The sequence below is a fragment of the Ictidomys tridecemlineatus genome, chromosome 1 (genome assembly GCF_052094955.1).
Source record: "Ictidomys tridecemlineatus isolate mIctTri1 chromosome 1, mIctTri1.hap1, whole genome shotgun sequence".
NCBI classification, from domain to species: Eukaryota; Metazoa; Chordata; class Mammalia; order Rodentia; family Sciuridae; genus Ictidomys; species Ictidomys tridecemlineatus.
In genome coordinates this window covers 142,992,897-143,011,363 of record NC_135477.1, presented here as the reverse complement: position 1 = coordinate 143,011,363, position 18,467 = coordinate 142,992,897, and the positions used below count along the sequence as shown (strand labels likewise).

Here is an 18,467-nt window from a genome sequence, read left to right as displayed (position 1 = left end):
CAGGGGGCTGTTTCTTGGACTTAAATCCAACTCCATTTTCTCCATCAGACCCGAATGATTTACCTAGTCACACTAACTGCCTATCTTTAAGTCTGGCTTCATCTTCTCTAAGGTATCTATATCTAGGTCATTATGGTGTTTTGGGACATGCATTAAAATATCTTTTTTCTTCCATTTTAAGCATATTTCAAATTTCATGGTCCTTGGAATCAAACCCAAATGTATCTACTTTTCATACGTATCTACCTCTCTTATGATTGTTTCTCTTTTGTCAATTCCAGCCCCACTCTACTGCTTATCTCTGACTATCCCTCTATCTCTAATTTGCTGAATATTTATTAGATTCATCATTTCTGAATCAGTCTTATCCCAACATAAATATCCATCAATAGTGATGTCATTCCCTAGCTCATAGTCACCTCCCTAAACTTCATGCCAACAAAACAGGTAGTTGGATAAAATGGCAGAGGTGCATATTGGGAACAATATAAATATGCTAGGGTTTTATATTTTAAAACTGGAAAGGTAGATAGTAAATAAAAATTCATCAACTGGTAATGAGAAGGGGACATAACTGAAACTATACAAATGTCATTAATTTAATTTTCTTTAAAAATATTCTATTGCACATCTCCATGGGTTTTATGATAATTTTGATGATAATTCTTAGTGGTTTTAAAATATCCATCCAGTATACATGCACTACAGTTGATCTGAACACTTTTACATACGGAGCTGTATTGATTTTCTTCAATTTCTAAAAGAACTACTGAGTCAAATTCTACTAAAGTGTTGTCTTTCACTACATGTTATTTCAAAGCAAATAACTCTGTTATTTTAGCTTTACCACAATCTTAAAAGCTTTGAATGTTTTTATTTAAGCAAAATTATTTTACCCACTAATGAAGAATATAATGGTATCCTAAGAAATGGTTATTTCCTTTTTTTAAAATAATTGACAAGAATGCACATTTCCTGTTTTCTTAATATTTGCTTCTAGAAGTTGCCATACCCATAGGATAAGGTTCTTTATTCATCATCTCTTTTATATCTATTCTCACTCATTGACAATTTAATTTGTCCCTCACCCACTTAAATACAACAATAAGCAAATAATTACTAAATCATTTGCCTTCACCCTACTTCTCCCTGAGTTTCACAAATGCCTCCAACTTCCTACTCTTCAATTACTTGGTTGAGCATCTTGGACACAGGTGCCTAAAAGAGTAATTTTGTTTCATTCCTCAAATCTGTTTCCTCTCAAAATAGAGCTATTCTGTACATACGTTTCTATGCCACAATCCTCAGTTCATTAGACTCATTAGATTCTTTTTTTCCTTTCACCCCACTTCCAATCATCAGTATATCCTGCTCATAGCACCTCCTTTCTTTTCCAGCTTCAAATTAGCTGAAATGTCACCATTATCTACATAGAAGACCACAAAAATGACAAACTAGAAACTTTGCTTCAACTCTCACCTCCTAAAATGTACAGCCAAATAGGAGAGTCAAACGTTTTATTTATACAAGTCAGATCACATTTCATCTGCATAAAATATCCCAGTGGGTTCTAATCCCACATAGAAAACTATCGCATTATCTTGCCCTGACAGTCAAGGTTCTAGATGGCTTTACCTGACAGATTCATACCTATCTCATAGTTCCTGTTACCCTAGTTCTTTTTCATTTTCCTATATTAATGTGGCATGTTCTTCTGTCCTTTAAACTGCATTTTATTCCCAATTTAAGCCTTTGCATCTGCTAGTATCTGCATGGTATGTCTATTCTTTTAATACGTGCATGCCTGCTTCCTTTTTGCCATTCAAATCATAGTCCAAATGTCACTTCCTTTGATGTCAATCTTCAGAGACTTTTCTAGACCACTCTACAAAACCAGCTCCCAAATCACTGTTTAGATGATATATTATTAATAATAGTATCATCTGACATTCTTTTTTTTCTTTTAACTCATCCATCATTTTCCTTTCTCATTGAAATGGAACCTCCAGAAGAATCAGCAACTTGCATCTTCAGAATCTTGAATAATGGAAGTAATTCAATAATCATTTGTTGATTAATAAATTAACAGGATAGGTTTTATAGCTATAAATCAGAGTATCATTTTGTGATAAATCTGGGCTTCAGTATTGTTTTACTTGCTAGTTTTTTCTTTCATCATCTCTTTCATAATTTAAATTTAAACTTTTTAATAGGAAATTCTTTTTCTGAAAAAGAATTAAAAATTTCAAGCTAGTAAAAGCTGTGTGTTCATATCTTTTTCCTATGCCTCTTTCTCATCTCTTTAATTCTTACCTTCATCCTTCAAACAAAAACAACTGTTGTTATATTTTTGTGATTTCTTCCAATTCTTTATGTTTATAAAAATATAAGTATAGACGAATAGCTAAAATAAGTGTTTTTATATTCTTCCATTTATTTTTTATTTTTATTGGTGCATCATAGTGGATGGAATTCATAGTTGCATATTTGCACATGGACCCAATATAACAATATAATTTGTTTGATTTCATTACCTTTTTTAAAACACAAAGGTTAGCATAATATGAAAGCTATATTGACTTATCCCCTTTATTCATTAACTATGTATTCTGGCAATCTTAGGAAATTTTTCTCATTCTTTGTACAGCTATATCATATTCTTATTCAATAGATAAATTATAATTAACAAGACCAATCCTAGTTTCCTATCAATGGGAATTTAACTTTTCCATTAATTTACTTCTAGTATTAATGCTACATTGAATAACCTTGTATGTACTTCGTTATGCACATGAGCAAGTCCCTTGGATACTACTCAAATTCAAATGGCTGTGTCAAAAGTTATATGCCTTTGTACTTATGAAAACTATTGCCAGCTTGCTCTCCATAAATCTTATACAAATTACATGCCCATCAGCTCTGTATGATAACTGTTTCCTCATAGGTTTGCCGACAGGAAGTTTTATCAAGTATTTGGGATTTTGCCAATCTAATAGATGAAAAATAGAATAATTTATCTTATTATGACTGGTGGTTGAGCATCTCTAAATATGTGTAACAGCTATTTCTAATTTCTACAGAGTGTGTGCTTTACCAAAAATTTCACTTTGACTCATGTATTCATTCAATAAATATTTATTGGAAGCGTTCGCACCAGCGAGGCAGCGGCCGGGGCAGCGGCGGCGGTCAGGACGCGAGTGGGAAGGGCCGGTCCGGTCAGGTTGCTAGTCCCTTGCTCTTGGCAGGCCGACCCAAGAGCGCGATCCCGTGCAGAGCCCGGACGCTGCCTTGCCCCGGATTTCGTTCCGCGGCTGGGGGATCGGCGAGCGGAATTCCGGGCGGCTGCAGTGACTCCGTTGCAAGGCGAAGAAGGCAGCATGAGCGACCCCTGAATGTGCATTTGGGCATATTTAACCATTTGGTTTTGAGTAGGAGAAAGAAGACGGCCATCCCTGTGAAAGGATCACTAGGCAATGCTGAGCTGACATGGATCTGGGACGAGCAGTCTGGGCCTCTCAGAACACACACTGAACCCGGATCGGCTGAATTCAAGCTCCCGTTCGCCTGCTTCCCGCAGACAAACAGCTGTGACTCAGCACTAATCCATCCGGCTGAAACAACTGGTCAGCCCTTCTGATCCTACGGAGGTAAATGCCAACCGAGCCTTCATAGGTAGTGGCCACAGGTTTGAAACGGGGCTTGGGAGAGACAGTAAGGACCCACCCGTTGCATTGGTCACCCGGCAAAGGGAAACGAACTGTCGCCATTTGCAAGAGATACCACCATGGCAGACAACTGACGTCATCAGACTGCGGCGGAGGAGATTACTTCATTGAAACCTGCGGCTACAGGTGTGTAATTCCCTAGCCTTCTCCCTCCACACATCGGGGAAACCTTAAGGGCCAATCTCAGCTCTCCTGTAAGGGCCCCTCCTAGCTCTCCCGTGAGCTCGGTAGCCAGACCGAGGGAATTAGAGGTGGCGCGGGACCCACGGCGCGGGACTACCGCTCCAACCAGTGCTGACAGCTGAGGTCTCTTGCACCAGCTACCCGGGGTGTGGCTACCGGAGGGGCAGTAAAATTCGCTGAGGATTCTCAGCCCCAAGCTCTACAAACTTAGGGTCTGAGGGATTGGCAAACTGGAAGAGTGTGCCCAGTCATTCATGACAACAGGGCTCCCGGGAGCAGCAGACCTGGCGTGTACCCAGTATTGTGGTGAGCGGCACCCGTGAGAGGGGCCTGGCTAGAGGAAAAGTGGGGAAGTGACTAGACACAAGAGGACGCCCTAGGCACCCAGGATTGGAGACTCGCCCAGTCTGGGAGGAGAGCTGCTGCACAGTGATTGGTTTCCGCGTATTGATAGGAGAAACTTGGCCTGGTGGTCACAGCGCCACCTACTGGAAGAGAAGTTAATCAAACTCTAAGACTGCATTTATTAGTTTTTTGTTTTTTTTTCTTTTTTTCTTTTCTTTTTTTTTTTTAATTTTGATTTCGGTTTTTTTTTCATTTTCATTTTTCTTTCTTGTTTTATTAAATTTTTTTTACATTTTTTTTCTTCCAATTTTAATTTTAATTTTTTTCTTATTATTTAAAATTTTTTTTTATTTCCTATTTTTTTCTTCTTTTGTCTTTTCATTTCTTTTCAATTATCTTACCCCCCCTTCCTTGAATTCTACCTGCTTACTCTCATTCTATTTAGTGACTTTTTCCCTTCCCTTCTAATACCTTTCCTCCCAAGCATCAAATAAATTTATAGGAGTAAACAGTAACTCAGCAGTCAAACAGAAGAAGAAGTAACATGAGCAGCTTCAAAAAGCAAGGAAGAAAAGGAGTACAAACAATGCAGGACAGCCTAAATATTCAGGAGGACCTAGAGTCATCAGAAAAATGGTCATATAAAGAACTCAAGGAACACCTTAGACAGATGGAATGGAACCTTAAAGAGGATACGAGACAGCAAATTCAAGCAGCGAAAGAACACATTGAGAATGTATTACACAAACAGATAAAAGAAGAAGTTAAGCACCTTTATCAGGAGATAGAGATTATAAAAAAGAATCAAACCATAATCTTAGAAATGAAGGAAACCATAAACCAAATTAAAAACTCACTTGAGAGTATCACTAACAGAGTGGAGCAAGTAGAAGCCAGAACGTCAGATAATGAAGACAAAATATTTCATCTTGAAAAGAGTCTAGCCAACTCAGAAAGGCTGGTAAAAAATCATGAGAAAAACATCCAAGAGTTATGGGATAACATAAAAAAACCAAACTTACGAGTCATTGGGATAGAAGAAGGTACAGAGATTCAAACCAAGGGAATGAGTAACCTGCTGAATGAAATAATTACAGAAAACTTTCCAGAAATAAAAGAGGAAACAGATATACAAATTGAAGATGCATACAGGACACCGAGCACACAAAATCACAGTAGACCAACGCCAAGACACATTGTTATGAAGATATCCAATATACAGAACAAAGAGAAAATATTAAAAGCTACAAGAGAAAGGAGACAGATTACATTCAGGGGTAAACCAATAAGGTTAACAACGGATTTTTCATCACAGACACTGAAAGCAAGAAGGTCATGGAACAATGTATTTCAAACACTGAAAGACAATGGATGCCAACCAAGAATTCTGTATCCAGCAAAATTAAGCTTCAGGTATGACAACGAAATAAAAATCTTTCATGATAAACAAAAGTTAAAAGAATTTGCAGCCAGAAAACCAGCATTGCAAAGCATTTTGAGCAAAACACTACACGAGGAAGAAATGAAAAACAATAACCAAAACCATCAGAGGGAAGTGCCTCGGTAAAGACAGAGGGCGAGGGGAAAAATAATCATGGAGAAACAAACTAAATTTTTTTTAAAAAAAGAGGATAATTAATCAAACATGGATGGAAGTACAAACCATATATCAATAGTAACTCTGAATGTTAATGGCTTAAACTCTCCAATAAAGCGACATAGGCTGATATCATGGATTAAAAAAACAAATCCAACAATATGCTGCATCCAGGAGACACATCTGATTGGAAAAGACATACACAGGCTGAAGGTGAAAGGATGGGAAAAAATATACCACGCACACGGTCCTCGTAAGCAAGCAGGGGTGGCCATCCTCATATCGAATAAAATCGACTTCAAGACTAAGTTAATCAAAAGGGATAAAGAAGGACATTATATACTGTTGAAAGGAACCATTCACCAACAAGACATAACAATTATCAATATTTATGCACCAAATAATGGCGCTGCGACATTCATAAAACAAATTCTCCTCAAGTTCAAGAATCAAATAGACCACAACACAATAATTATGGGTGACTTCAACACACCTCTCTCACCATTGGACAGATCCTCCAAACAAAAGTTGAATAAGGAAACTATAGAACTCAATACCACAATCAATAACCTAGACTTAACTGACATATATAGAATATATCAACCATCATCAAATGGATATACTTTTTTCTCAGCAGCACATGGATCCTTCTCAAAAATAGACCATATATTATGCCACAGGGCAACCCTCAGTAAATATAAAGGGGTGGAGATAATACCATGCATTTTATCTGATCATAATGGAATGAAACTGGAAATCAATGATAAAAGAAGGAAGGAAAAATCCTACATCACATGGAAAATGAACAATATGTTACTGAATGATCAATGGGTTACAGAAGACATAAAGGAGGAAATCAAAAAATTCTTAGAGATAAATGAGAATACAGACACAACATATCGGAATCTATGGGACACAATGAAAGCAGTTTTAAGAGGAAAATTCATCGCCTGGTGGTCATTCCTCAAAAAAAGAAAAAACCAACAAATAAATGAGCTCACACTTCATCTCAAAGCCCTAGAAAAGGAAGAGCAAAACAACAGCAAATGTAGCAGAAGGCAAGAAATAATTAAAATCAGAGCGGAAATTAATGAAATTGAAACAAAAGAAACTATTGAAAAAATTAACAAAACTAAAAGTTGGTTCTTTGAAAAAATAAATAAGATCGACAGACCTTTAGCCATGCTAACAAAGAGAAGAAGAGAGAGAACTCAAATTACTAACATACGGGATGAAAAAGGCAACATCACAACAGATGCTACAGAAATACAGAAGACAATTAGAAATTATTTTGAAAACCTATATTCCAATAAAATAGAAGATAGTGAAGACATCGATAAATTTCTTAAGTCATATGATTTGCCCAGACTGAGTCAGGAGGATACACACAATTTGAACAGACCAATATCAATGGATGAAATTGAAGAAGCCATCAAAAGACTACCAACCAAGAAAAGCCCAGGACCGGATGGGTATACAGCGGAGTTTTACAAAACCTTTAAAGAAGAATTAATACCAATACTTTTCAAGTTATTTCAGGAAATAGAAAAAGAGGGAGCTCTTCCAAATTCATTCTATGAGGCCAACATCACCCTGATTCCGAAACCAGACAAAGACACCTCAAAGAAAGAAAACTACAGACCAATATCTCTAATGAACCTGGATGCAAAAATCCTCAATAAAATTCTGGCGAATCGAATACAAAAACACATCAAAAAAATTGTGCACCATGATCAAGTAGGATTCATCCCTGGTATGCAAGGCTGGTTCAATATACGGAAATCAATAAATGTTATTCACCACATCAATAGACTTAAAGATAAGAACCATATGATCATCTCAATAGACGCAGAGAAAGCATTCGACAAAGTACAGCATCCCTTTATGTTCAAAACACTTGAAAAACTAGGGATAACAGGAACGTACCTTGACATTGTAAAAGCTATCTATGCTAAGCCCCAGGCTAGCATCATTCTGAATGGACAAAAGTTGAAGGCATTCCCTCTAAAATCTGGAACAAGACAGGGATGCCCTCTATCACCACTTCTTTTCAATATAGTTCTCGAAACACTGGCCAGAGCAATTAGACAGACGAAAGAAATTAAAGGCATAAAAATAGGAAAAGAAGAACTTAAATTATCACTATTTGCAGATGACATGATTCTATACTTAGAAGACCCAAAAGGGTCTACAAAGAAACTACTAGAACTAATAAATGAATTCAGCAAAGTGGCAGGATATAAAATCAACACGCATAAATCAAAGGCATTTCTGTATATCAGCGACAAAACTTCTGAAACGGAAATGAGGAAAAACACTCCATTCACAATATCCTCCAAAAAAATAAAATACTTGGGAATCAACCTAACAAAAGAGGTGAAAGATTTATACAATGAAAACTACAGAACCCTAAAAAGAGAAGTAGAAGAAGATCTTAGAAGATGGAAAAATATACCCTGTTCATGGATAGGCAGAACTAACATTATCAAAATGGCGATATTACCAAAAGTTCTCTATAGGTTTAATGCAATGCCAATCAAAATCCCAATGGCATTTCTTGTAGAAATAGATAAAGCAATCATGAAATTCATATGGAAAAATAAAAGACCCAGAATAGCAAAAGCAATTTTAAGCAGGAAGTGTGAATCAGGCGGTATAGCGATACCAGATTTCAAACTATATTACAGAGCAATAGTGACAAAAACAGCATGGTACTGGTACCAAAACAGGCGAGTGGACAAATGGTATAGAATAGAGGACACAGAGACTAATCCACAAAGTTACAACTATCTTATATTTGATAAAGGGGCTAAAAGCATGCAATGGAGGAAGGATAGCATCTTCAACAAATGGTGTTGGGAAAACTGGAAATCCATATGCAAAAAAATGAAACTGAATCCCTTCCTCTCGCCATGCACAAAAGTTAACTCTAAATGGATCAAGGAGCTTGATATCAAATCAGAGACTCTGCGTCTGATAGAAGAAAAAGTTGGCTCCGATCTACATATTGTGGGATCGGGCTCCAAATTCCTTAATAGGACACCCATAGCACAAGAGTTAATAACAAGAATCAACAAATGGGACTTACTTAAACTAAAAAGTTTTTTCTCAGCAAGAGAAACAATAAGAGAGGTAAATAGGGAGCCTACATCCTGGGAACAAATTTTTACTCCTCACACTTCAGATAGAGCCCTAATATCCAGAGTATACAAAGAACTCAAAAAATTAGACAATAAGATAACAAATAACCCAATCAACAAGTGGGCCAAGGATCTGAACAGACACTTCTCAGAGGAGGCCATACAATCAATCAACAAGTACATGAAAAAATGCTCACCATCTCTAGCAGTCAGAGAAATGCAAATCAAAACCACCCTAAGATACCATCTCACTCCAGTAAGATTGGCAGCCACTATGAAGTCAAACAACAACAAGTGCTGGCGAGGATGTGGAGAAAAGGGTACTCTTGTACATTGCTGGTGGGACTGCAAATTGGTGCAGCCAATTTGGAAAGCAGTTTGGAGATTCCTGGGAAAGCTGGGAATGGAACCACCATTTGACCCTGCTATTGCCCTTCTCGGGCTATTCCCTGAAGACCTTAAAAGAGCATGCTACAGGGATGCTGCCACATCGATGTTCATAGCAGCACAATTCACAATAGCTAGACTGTGGAACCAACCCAGATGCCCTTCAATAGATGAATGGATAAAAAAAATGTGGCATCTATACACAATGGAGTACTATGCAGCAATAAAAAATGACAAAATCATAGAATTTGCAGGGAAATGGATGGCACTAGAGCAGATTATGCTTAGTGAAGCTATTCAATCCCTAAAAAACAAATACCAAATGTCTTCTTTGATATAATGAGAGCAACTATGAACAGAGCAAGGAGGAAGAGCAGGAAGAAGAGACTAACATTAAACAGAGTCATGAGATGGGAGGGAAAGGAAGAGTAAAGGGAAATTGCATGGTAATGAAGGGAGACCCTCATTGCTATACAAAATTACATATAAGAGGTTGTGAGGGGAATGGGAAAATAAACAAAGAGAGAAATGAATTACAGTAGATGGGGTAGAGAGAGAAGATGGGAGGGGAGGGGAGGGGGGATAGTAGGGGATAGGAAAGGTAGCAGAATACAACAATTACTAATTGGGCATTATGTAAAATTGTGGATGTGTAACCGACGTGATTCTGCAATCTGCATTTGGGGTAAAATTGGGAGTTCATAACCCACTTCAATCTAATGTATGAAATATGATATGTCAAGAGCTTTGTAATGTTGTGAACAACCAATAAAAAAATAAAAAATTAAAAAAAAAAAAAAATAAATATTTATTATGTAAGGCAGTAATCTGAAACCTTGAGCTATATGTCAGACATATAGATGAGACATACATTGCAAACATACTTATACTTATATGTGTTGACTTTGCTTATGTTTTCTTTTTCTTTCGGCCTGGTAAGGGTTTTGATATGTAACTGATTTTTTTTTTCTTTCTTCCTAAACCTTGTCTAGAACACTGTTTCTGCCAGTCTGCACTCAAAGTATATAATTTGTGTACTACTGAAGGAGCTCCTTACCTTTAGGAAATATTTATCTAGTGCTTTCAAAAAAACTACTGCCACTGGGCTTCTCTCCTGTCTCTCTTGTACAGTTTCTGCCAAATCTCACTGATTTCCACAATTTGTTAGTTTTTACTATATGCTTCCCATATGTCTCTCCTTATTGCACTAAAAATAGGATGTGTGAGAGAACTCTTTATTGCTTTTCTATAATTTCCAGAAGGAACAGACTGTGGGTGAAGAGCTCATACAGGTATCTATGTTCATATCAGACATCTCTATTTATTTTTGTGAGATGCTTGTAATTATACTCCCTAAAATATACATCTTCACACACACACACACACACACACACACACACACACACAAATAAAATCAGGGAATAAAACAAAACCACAACAACAAAAAAACTTTTGTTGCTTCCACAGTGGCCAGCTGGGAGGAATGATGTAATGAAGATGTGTTCATCAAAGGTACTGGTATTGGAAGTGATTTATCCAATCAGAAAATCATCAGAAAAAGAGGATACACAGAATTACAAAGTGCAAAATGTCAGAGAAACTGACTTCTAACACAATGTAATTCTATATAAAAATATCTCTCTAATATCTTCACAGAGGGAACTAAAGACATACATATGCTACAGGTGTTTATCACTCAATAAAAGGTGAATTATATAAATCTGGCATCATCAATACTAAATCATTTATTTAGTATTTACCTAAAGTATTTAATATTTATCTTAGCTTGGAGAAATATGAGTCAGATTCATGGTTTCCAGTTGATAATCTCTCATGAAAATTATTTGGGATATGTTGGTTCTTGACAATGCTTGTTTTGTGTAGCATATTTTTGTAGACCTGCTGAGTTAGGGATGAAAATGAAGGGAAAACTTTTAGATCACAGTTCATCCAGTTCATAAAGAACTAGGTCTGCCTGAGACACCTTTCCATTGTAATGAAATGAATAAGCTGTCTGCAGTTTAAGTACAAAAAGTAACTCAGAGCAGGTTTTCTCCACCAGTCTCAGTGTTGAGGTGGTGGCCTTGTGATGAGCCTGCTGCTCCCCTCTACCTGGAAGGTTGATGGTCCTCAGCAGGGTGGAGGCAGGCAAGATGGAAATTGCACAAGAACATGTACATGGATGTTACATTGGGAACTTTAGTTACAAATCTGTATAGCTGTACCATTTTGATTTGCTCTGCTTTATATACCATTTACACAATAAGAATCCAAAGTTCATTCACTTGTCTTTTGTCTTAGACAATGGGAACTACAGAGTTAGTTCTGAAACTGAAGATTTCACTTAAAATTGTATCTTGATCATAGGAGTGATACTGTTTTTGTTACTAACAGAGTAAACCTTGTTCAATAAAAGAATCATGTTGGCATTTGCTAAAAATATTAGGCTGTAGATTGCAGTTGGAGGTGATGGACATAGAAATGCATATTGAAAAAGAGCACCAGCAGATCTGAGTAACTTAGAATCTGTGTTCAGAATAATTTTAATTCTTTCAAAGAATGTTCTTTTGAACTATGTTTAACCTGCTATGAACAGGTTGTATAGACCTGAATGCCAAAGGGATTCTGCTATTCCACATCCATGATTACTAAATTTAGCAATTACAAGCCAATTGTTTCTTAATTATTCTTTGGAAAAACACTTACTAGATAATGGGCTAGGTTAAATGCTACCAGACATAGTTTTTAAGAAGTTTATTTACCTATGTGGAACTTACTCCCACCCCATAACTCTAAGAATCAGTATGTTTTTTCAATTACATATTCTCTTTAATATTATAGACATTTTAAAGGGGAAGATATACTCTGGTCTTTACCATGTACTAATAGAATTTACTAATGGCACAACCTGTTTATATACAGTAATATAAATATTTTGGAAATAAATATAAATCATTGGGGCACTAACACAAAGATAAAAATAAAAAATAATCTTGAAAATTCAAGTGGGTGAATTTCATTTTCTTCTGTGCCCTGTGTTTCTCAAATGCAGTCATTAGCATTTTAGAGCCTTTTGTATTTATAAAAAGTAGTTTATCATACAATGACTAATCATCAAAAGCTGATAAATTTAATGTAACATAATGCTATTGAAAATAAACTGTTCTCTGATGAATGAATATGTATGTCATCTGAATCAGTTTTACACATAATCCTGAAAGCCAATGAATTGATATAATTATTCAGAAAGTGTTCAACAACAAACACCATCACTGAATTCAAGTATAACTGAAGGCTTTGTACTTTGTGGTTGGAATAACAGGTAAGTATTCCATGGTATGAAAGCCAAAAAGAGTTAGCCAGGTGAAAATACTTGGGAGATCCAGGCATAAGAATTGCAACTTTGAGGCCTGCCTGGGCAATTTACTGAGATTCTGCATCAAAAGAAAAAGAAAAAAAAGAGCAGGTCTGAGAATGTGGCTCAGTGGTAGAGTGGTCTTGAGTTTAATCCCTAGTACCACATAAATCAAAAATAAGAGAGAGAGAGGGAGAGGGAGAGGGAGGGAGGGAGGGAGAGAGAGAGAGAGAGAGAGAGAGAGAGAGAGAGAGAGAGAGAGAGAGAAAGTAAGTGTATGTCTGTTCTTATATTTCATTTGAATGATGTAAATTATGTACCAAAAACCAAAATAATATATAAAATGTATATATAAAACATTATTTTTAAAATTATATATTTTGTCCCATTTGGTACTTATGTCCCTATTTTTCTATTTCCATATTTTGCTCAAAATAAGTATTAGAATTGTAGAATGTTTATACTACACTATTTAGAATTAGATATTTAATGTATATTTTCTTTTCATATAGGTATAAATTCATGATACGCTAGGAATTTCTAATTCTTGAATTAAAAAAAAAAACTGTAATGAAAAGTTGGAAATTTTGCAACTATAATTCAGTCCAGACATCCAAGAATGTTCCCTCAAGGTGATTTCCCTATGGTGTTAATACAAAGAAACTGGCTTCTGTTTCCTCTTATATTTGCTGATTTATAAGAGTTTTAATTTTTAAAAATTCCAACTAAGGTTTTACAAGTATTTTATTTTTATGACATCATTTGTATCAATTAGGTCTGGTTCCTGTGATAAAATACTTGGGTATTTCTCTCTTCAAGCCTATCCTATAATTATCTATTTCTAGTCTTTCATTTGTACATGTTTTTCTTCAAATAGTGCAGGTTAGTGATTTACAATCCTAAAGGTTATTGTTTTCCAAATGTATAAAGTTGAATTAACTCTTAAAATGTGTAGCCTTTAGTTTCTTTTGTCACATATGCACTATAAAGACATTCACATTATCCGTAATAATTTTCTACACCACTTTTTAAAAGTTAAAACAAATATTATTTGAAAATTAAGGAATCAAATATGTTTAACTAGCTGGAAGCCATATAACTTAGGTATTCTTTCTGAAAAGGTTTGCCACTCAGAACTAGCTCTGGGCATGGGGTTTTTACCAGTGACAACAGGATCATAAACATCTCTCACTGCCCTCCTCACCAACTCCCTATCCCTTGTATTGGTAAGAATCACATTTTTGCTGTGAAATGTGCATGTTTGGAATGTCAGGCTGCTCCATCCCATCAGTCAGTCTGGAAGGCAGCTGTGCATGTAGATTAATCAACTCCACTTTATCTGCTCAAGAACATCTTCTGTTTCTTTGGGACTGAAAATATATCTAGCCATTTTCCAATGCACTGTGCAATGAGTGTACACTTGGGAGATTTTTTGTAGATGACTGTTTTCTTAGCTAATCTAGCAGAACAGTTGGCATTATGTTCTTGAGTACTTTGTAAAGCCATTTACAGAGCAAAAGAATGGATGCAACTGGACTTTCTCACAAAAACATCCCATGCAGGTTTCCTAGGTTGCTCAGGACATAAAGACACCTTAGTGAATTTCTCATTGCCTTGTGCTGTGGTTCTCCACTCTGGTCCTTACAAAGTCTGCATTAAAATCACCTTCCAAGTTAGAAGCCTGAGGTCGAGGTCAATGACATATTTTCCACATGAATTTTCAAGGCAGTTTAAAGTGCAAACACCTGAAGTGACATCTGGGCAATCTAGTTCGCACTGCCCCTTGCATTTGGTCACTTCACCCTACAGGCTCACCAAGCTCTTCCTGGTTTCTGCAATGCAATCCTCACTTGCTCTTGCATGACTTTGAGGTTTGCTCTGCATAACCCATCAACTCTTCTTCATTTGAAAAAATCTTCTTCATTCTTTAAAACCCTTCTCAAATATTATCTTCCCTACTAGTCAATAACTACATCTTCTACATACCTACAACTACTAGTTCCTTTTTCGAATTAGTTTTTTGTTTGTTTGTTTCTGTTGTTTTGATTAAACATCAGGATGCCATTAAGTATTTGCTCTTGAATGTTGAATTCTTAAGGACAAGAATCATGTTTTATTTTAAACACCCTGTAATTATTTGATTTTTAACAGCATTTATTCTAGTTGCAACAACCTCCCAAATTTAAATTGCAAAAATACCTTTAAAACGTATATAGAAATATAGATGCTTTCCATAATAAGTGACATTTGTTTACATATTTATAATTATATCATTTAACTTAGAATAGTGTTTTAGAGATTTCCAAAACTGTATCTGTAGCAAATCATGTCTTCATAAATTTCAGCTGCATTCATTTTTAAAATGGGTTGAAAAAAAATATCCCCTGAGAACCCTGAGATACTTTTCAGTTACTTGTTATTGAGGTTCAATTTACCAAAGTTATTTTGAAGATATATATATATATATATATCTTATATATATATATAAATTTCTTAAGCTTTTTTCCCCTTTTATTAACGAATCTTTATAAGAGCCATCAGAGATAAAATTTCATTACTTTTTGTCCAGTTTAAACCAAAGCCATTTACTTTTAATATTGCAGAAAATAGTCTATAGCCTGAATTATTTCAATGATTAACAGTACTCACTACCAAGGGAGCTGTATTAGTTTTAAGTCTAAGTCACTGAGTAACAAAAAGGAAAATCTATTTCCTTTTGTCTTGTCTTCAGAAAAGACAGAAAACAGCAGGTTACCACCCTCTGCAGAGACCACTTATCATTTAGAGAGCATCAGTAAGCCATCCTATTCTAGGCTGAACACTCTGGTTCTTTAGCTTGGCAATGGCTCCTATAGTCCACCTTGTTAATAATCTAATAGTTCTTATATTGTACCTTATTATACTCTTAAAGTTGACATTGTTAGCTCCTCCACACACATGATCCTGACTCCCATAAGTTGAAGATTGCACAATACTTTTCTAGGTGAAGATTCAGTACTTTTTATTCTTGATTGCTTACACAAACAGCATTCTTACCTAGACAATTTGTCACATATTTTTCAGAACATTCCCCTCTGAAAACTGTTTAATGTGTTCCAGACATGATTAATATAATAAATTAAGAATGCAAGAGAGAATATTCTATAAATACTTATATTATAATTTGAGCATATAAATTTAGCCAGTTAATTATACATCAGAGGATTTTAAATAGATAATTTAAAACATAAATATAGTAAACAAAAATAGAATTTCAGTCCATTACATTTAAATGTTATAATCCAATTGAATTTGCAACTTTGTATAAACTTGGTATAGTACAGATAGTGGGAAGAAAATTTAAAAAAACCTTCAAGCTTACCAGGAACCGGTCACTGTTTTAGGAATGATGACGGAGGCCTACTGTGGATCCAAGTACATTACTCCCATTTTCTCATCAGGTATTCCTGGTGACCAGGCCCTTAGGGGTGAGTAGCCGTGGCCCTGATGTAATCTATGACCAAAAAAGATTAAAAGTACTGTTTACACTAGGAAGCCAGCAGTGCCTCCAATTGGCACAGGGATTGTAATAATTAGAAATTCCTTTTTATGTCAAATGTTTTCTATGATATGATAAAGCTAGTCTACAATAAAAAGAGGAGAGGGGAGGGGAGGGGAGGGGAGGAGAGAGAAGAAGAAGAAGAAGAAGAAAAAGAAGAAGAAGAAGAAGGAGGAGGAGGAGGAGGAGGAGGAGGAGGAGGAGGAGGAGGAGGAGGAGGAGGAGGAGGAGGAGGAGAGGGAGGGAAGAGAAGAGATGGGGATGGGGTATTTCATAAAATAAAATAAATATCAGAGGAGTAGAAGGAATGGACAGTGAGAGAGGAGAGATGGGAAAAGGGGAAAACAGTGAAATGAATCTGACCTAACTTTCCTATGTACACATACGTAAATATTACAATGAATCTCACGATCAAGTATATCCATAGACACTAATTAAAATAAAATGTAAGTAAATAGCAGAATCATCAGTAGAGAAAAGGGAACAAGGGAGGAAGCAGGAGGTGGGTAAGGGTAAATATTATGGAATGAATTGGGGCAAATCATAATTCATGTATTCATAATTATGCAAAAATGGGGCTGGGTTTGTAGCTCAGTGGTAGACCACTTCCCTAGCATGTGTAAGGCACTGGGTTTGATTCTCAGCACTGCATATAAATAAATGAATAAAACAAAGGTTCATCAACATCTTAAAAAAACTTTTAAAAAATATGCAAAAATTAATTATAATATTATCCATAGTTAATATTAACCAATAAAAAGCGAAAATAACTCCAAATTACTTTATAGCCACAAATATGTAACTCTTTTGGTTTAAACACTTTCTTTTTATCTCCTTAGCCCATGCTAGAAATAGACTGGAAAACTTTTTAGGCAAAGGAATAGTAGATACCCATCCTAGTATGCTGCCATTGATGAGGCATTGGAATAATCTTGACATTTTTAGAAACTATTCTTGGGTCATTTCATCATTTCTAGTCATTCTAGTCATTTTCTATATCTTATAGAATGTAGGTATCACAAGTCATAGATCCTTCCTTTGTATTAATGGCATACTTCAAACTGCATGGAAAAGATAAGCCCTCATTTTCCACTGCCCATACCTGCCCAAGAAGAGTGATGTGATGAGCAAAGACCAGAACTTGCACTTAAGGGTGGAAATTTAAGCTAATAAAATTTGGATTTGTGCCTGTTAGGTTGTACCTGTGTTTGTTCTTTAGTCTATTTTATTTGGATGTCTTCTCTTGCTTATTTTCTCCGATAGGATTTCATTAACTGGACTGCTACAACAAATTAAGCCTGGGCCTTTTTATTGTTAGGAAGAAAGTGCTTTCCATGAACAGATAAGTTGTAAACCTGGTGGAGAAAAAGGAAGAAGCATTTTCCAGACCCCTTAGGAATACATTGTCAAGGCAAAAAAAGTATTCAAAATAATACATTGATCTAGTCACATAGATGTAGTTACATTTAATAATTTATCTATCTCATTCTTTGTATCAGTTTATCTATCAGAGAAATTACAGGGAATTTGTTTACATGATTATGAGAAAGTCAGTTGACTCTATAGAGCAGGAAGTCAAGAAGCGACAATCACAAGACAACTGGCCTCCAGGGTACTGGGTGAAACTCTTGTTACAGACAATCCCACCAGAGAAAGCAAGCTGCACATCAACAGATATGAGTGCATAGCTCAAGGGTATGCTTAAAACTTTTTTTTAAAAAAACTGAAATATATTTTACTCTTTTATTTTTAATTTTTAGCAGGCTTTCAAGATACAAGTTTCATATAAAAATGTATTTCTGTATATTTGCAGCAATAACTTGAAAAATAAAATTTCAGAATCCATTTAACATAAAGTATTCCAGCATCACAAAAACCAAACCAAACAAAAACAGAAATAAGAAAAAAAAACTTAACATCAAAACGTAAAATATTTAGAAATGTAATAAAAAATATGAAAGATCTCTATACTGAACACTAAACATTTTGGCAAAAAATAATTACATTATGACTATTTGAAGAGATATACGTTGTTTTTAGATTCAAAATCAATATATTTAAATATTTCATATCCCTGTATTCATCTGTAGGTTCAATGCTTTTATTTTTATGCCCTTGTCATGCTTCCCATCCCTTCACAGTCTCTAGTAATCCATTTTCTATTTTCAGATCTTTCTTTCTGTCTTTCATTTCCACA

At 35.5% G+C, this 18,467-nt stretch overlaps 1 long non-coding RNA gene across 1 annotated transcript in view; it reads right to left on the bottom strand.

Annotated features, from left to right (window-relative positions):
- Positions 1-17,619, bottom strand: part of LOC144366440 (uncharacterized) — a 48,352-nt gene extending 30,733 nt beyond the window's left edge. The window contains exons 1-2 of the long non-coding RNA XR_013425533.1: positions 17,473-17,619; positions 16,094-16,225 (exon numbers count right to left, since the gene is read on the bottom strand). This is a non-coding gene — a long non-coding RNA (uncharacterized LOC144366440). The remainder of the gene's footprint in view (positions 1-16,093; positions 16,226-17,472) is intronic.
- Positions 17,620-18,467: the final 848 nt, after the last annotated feature.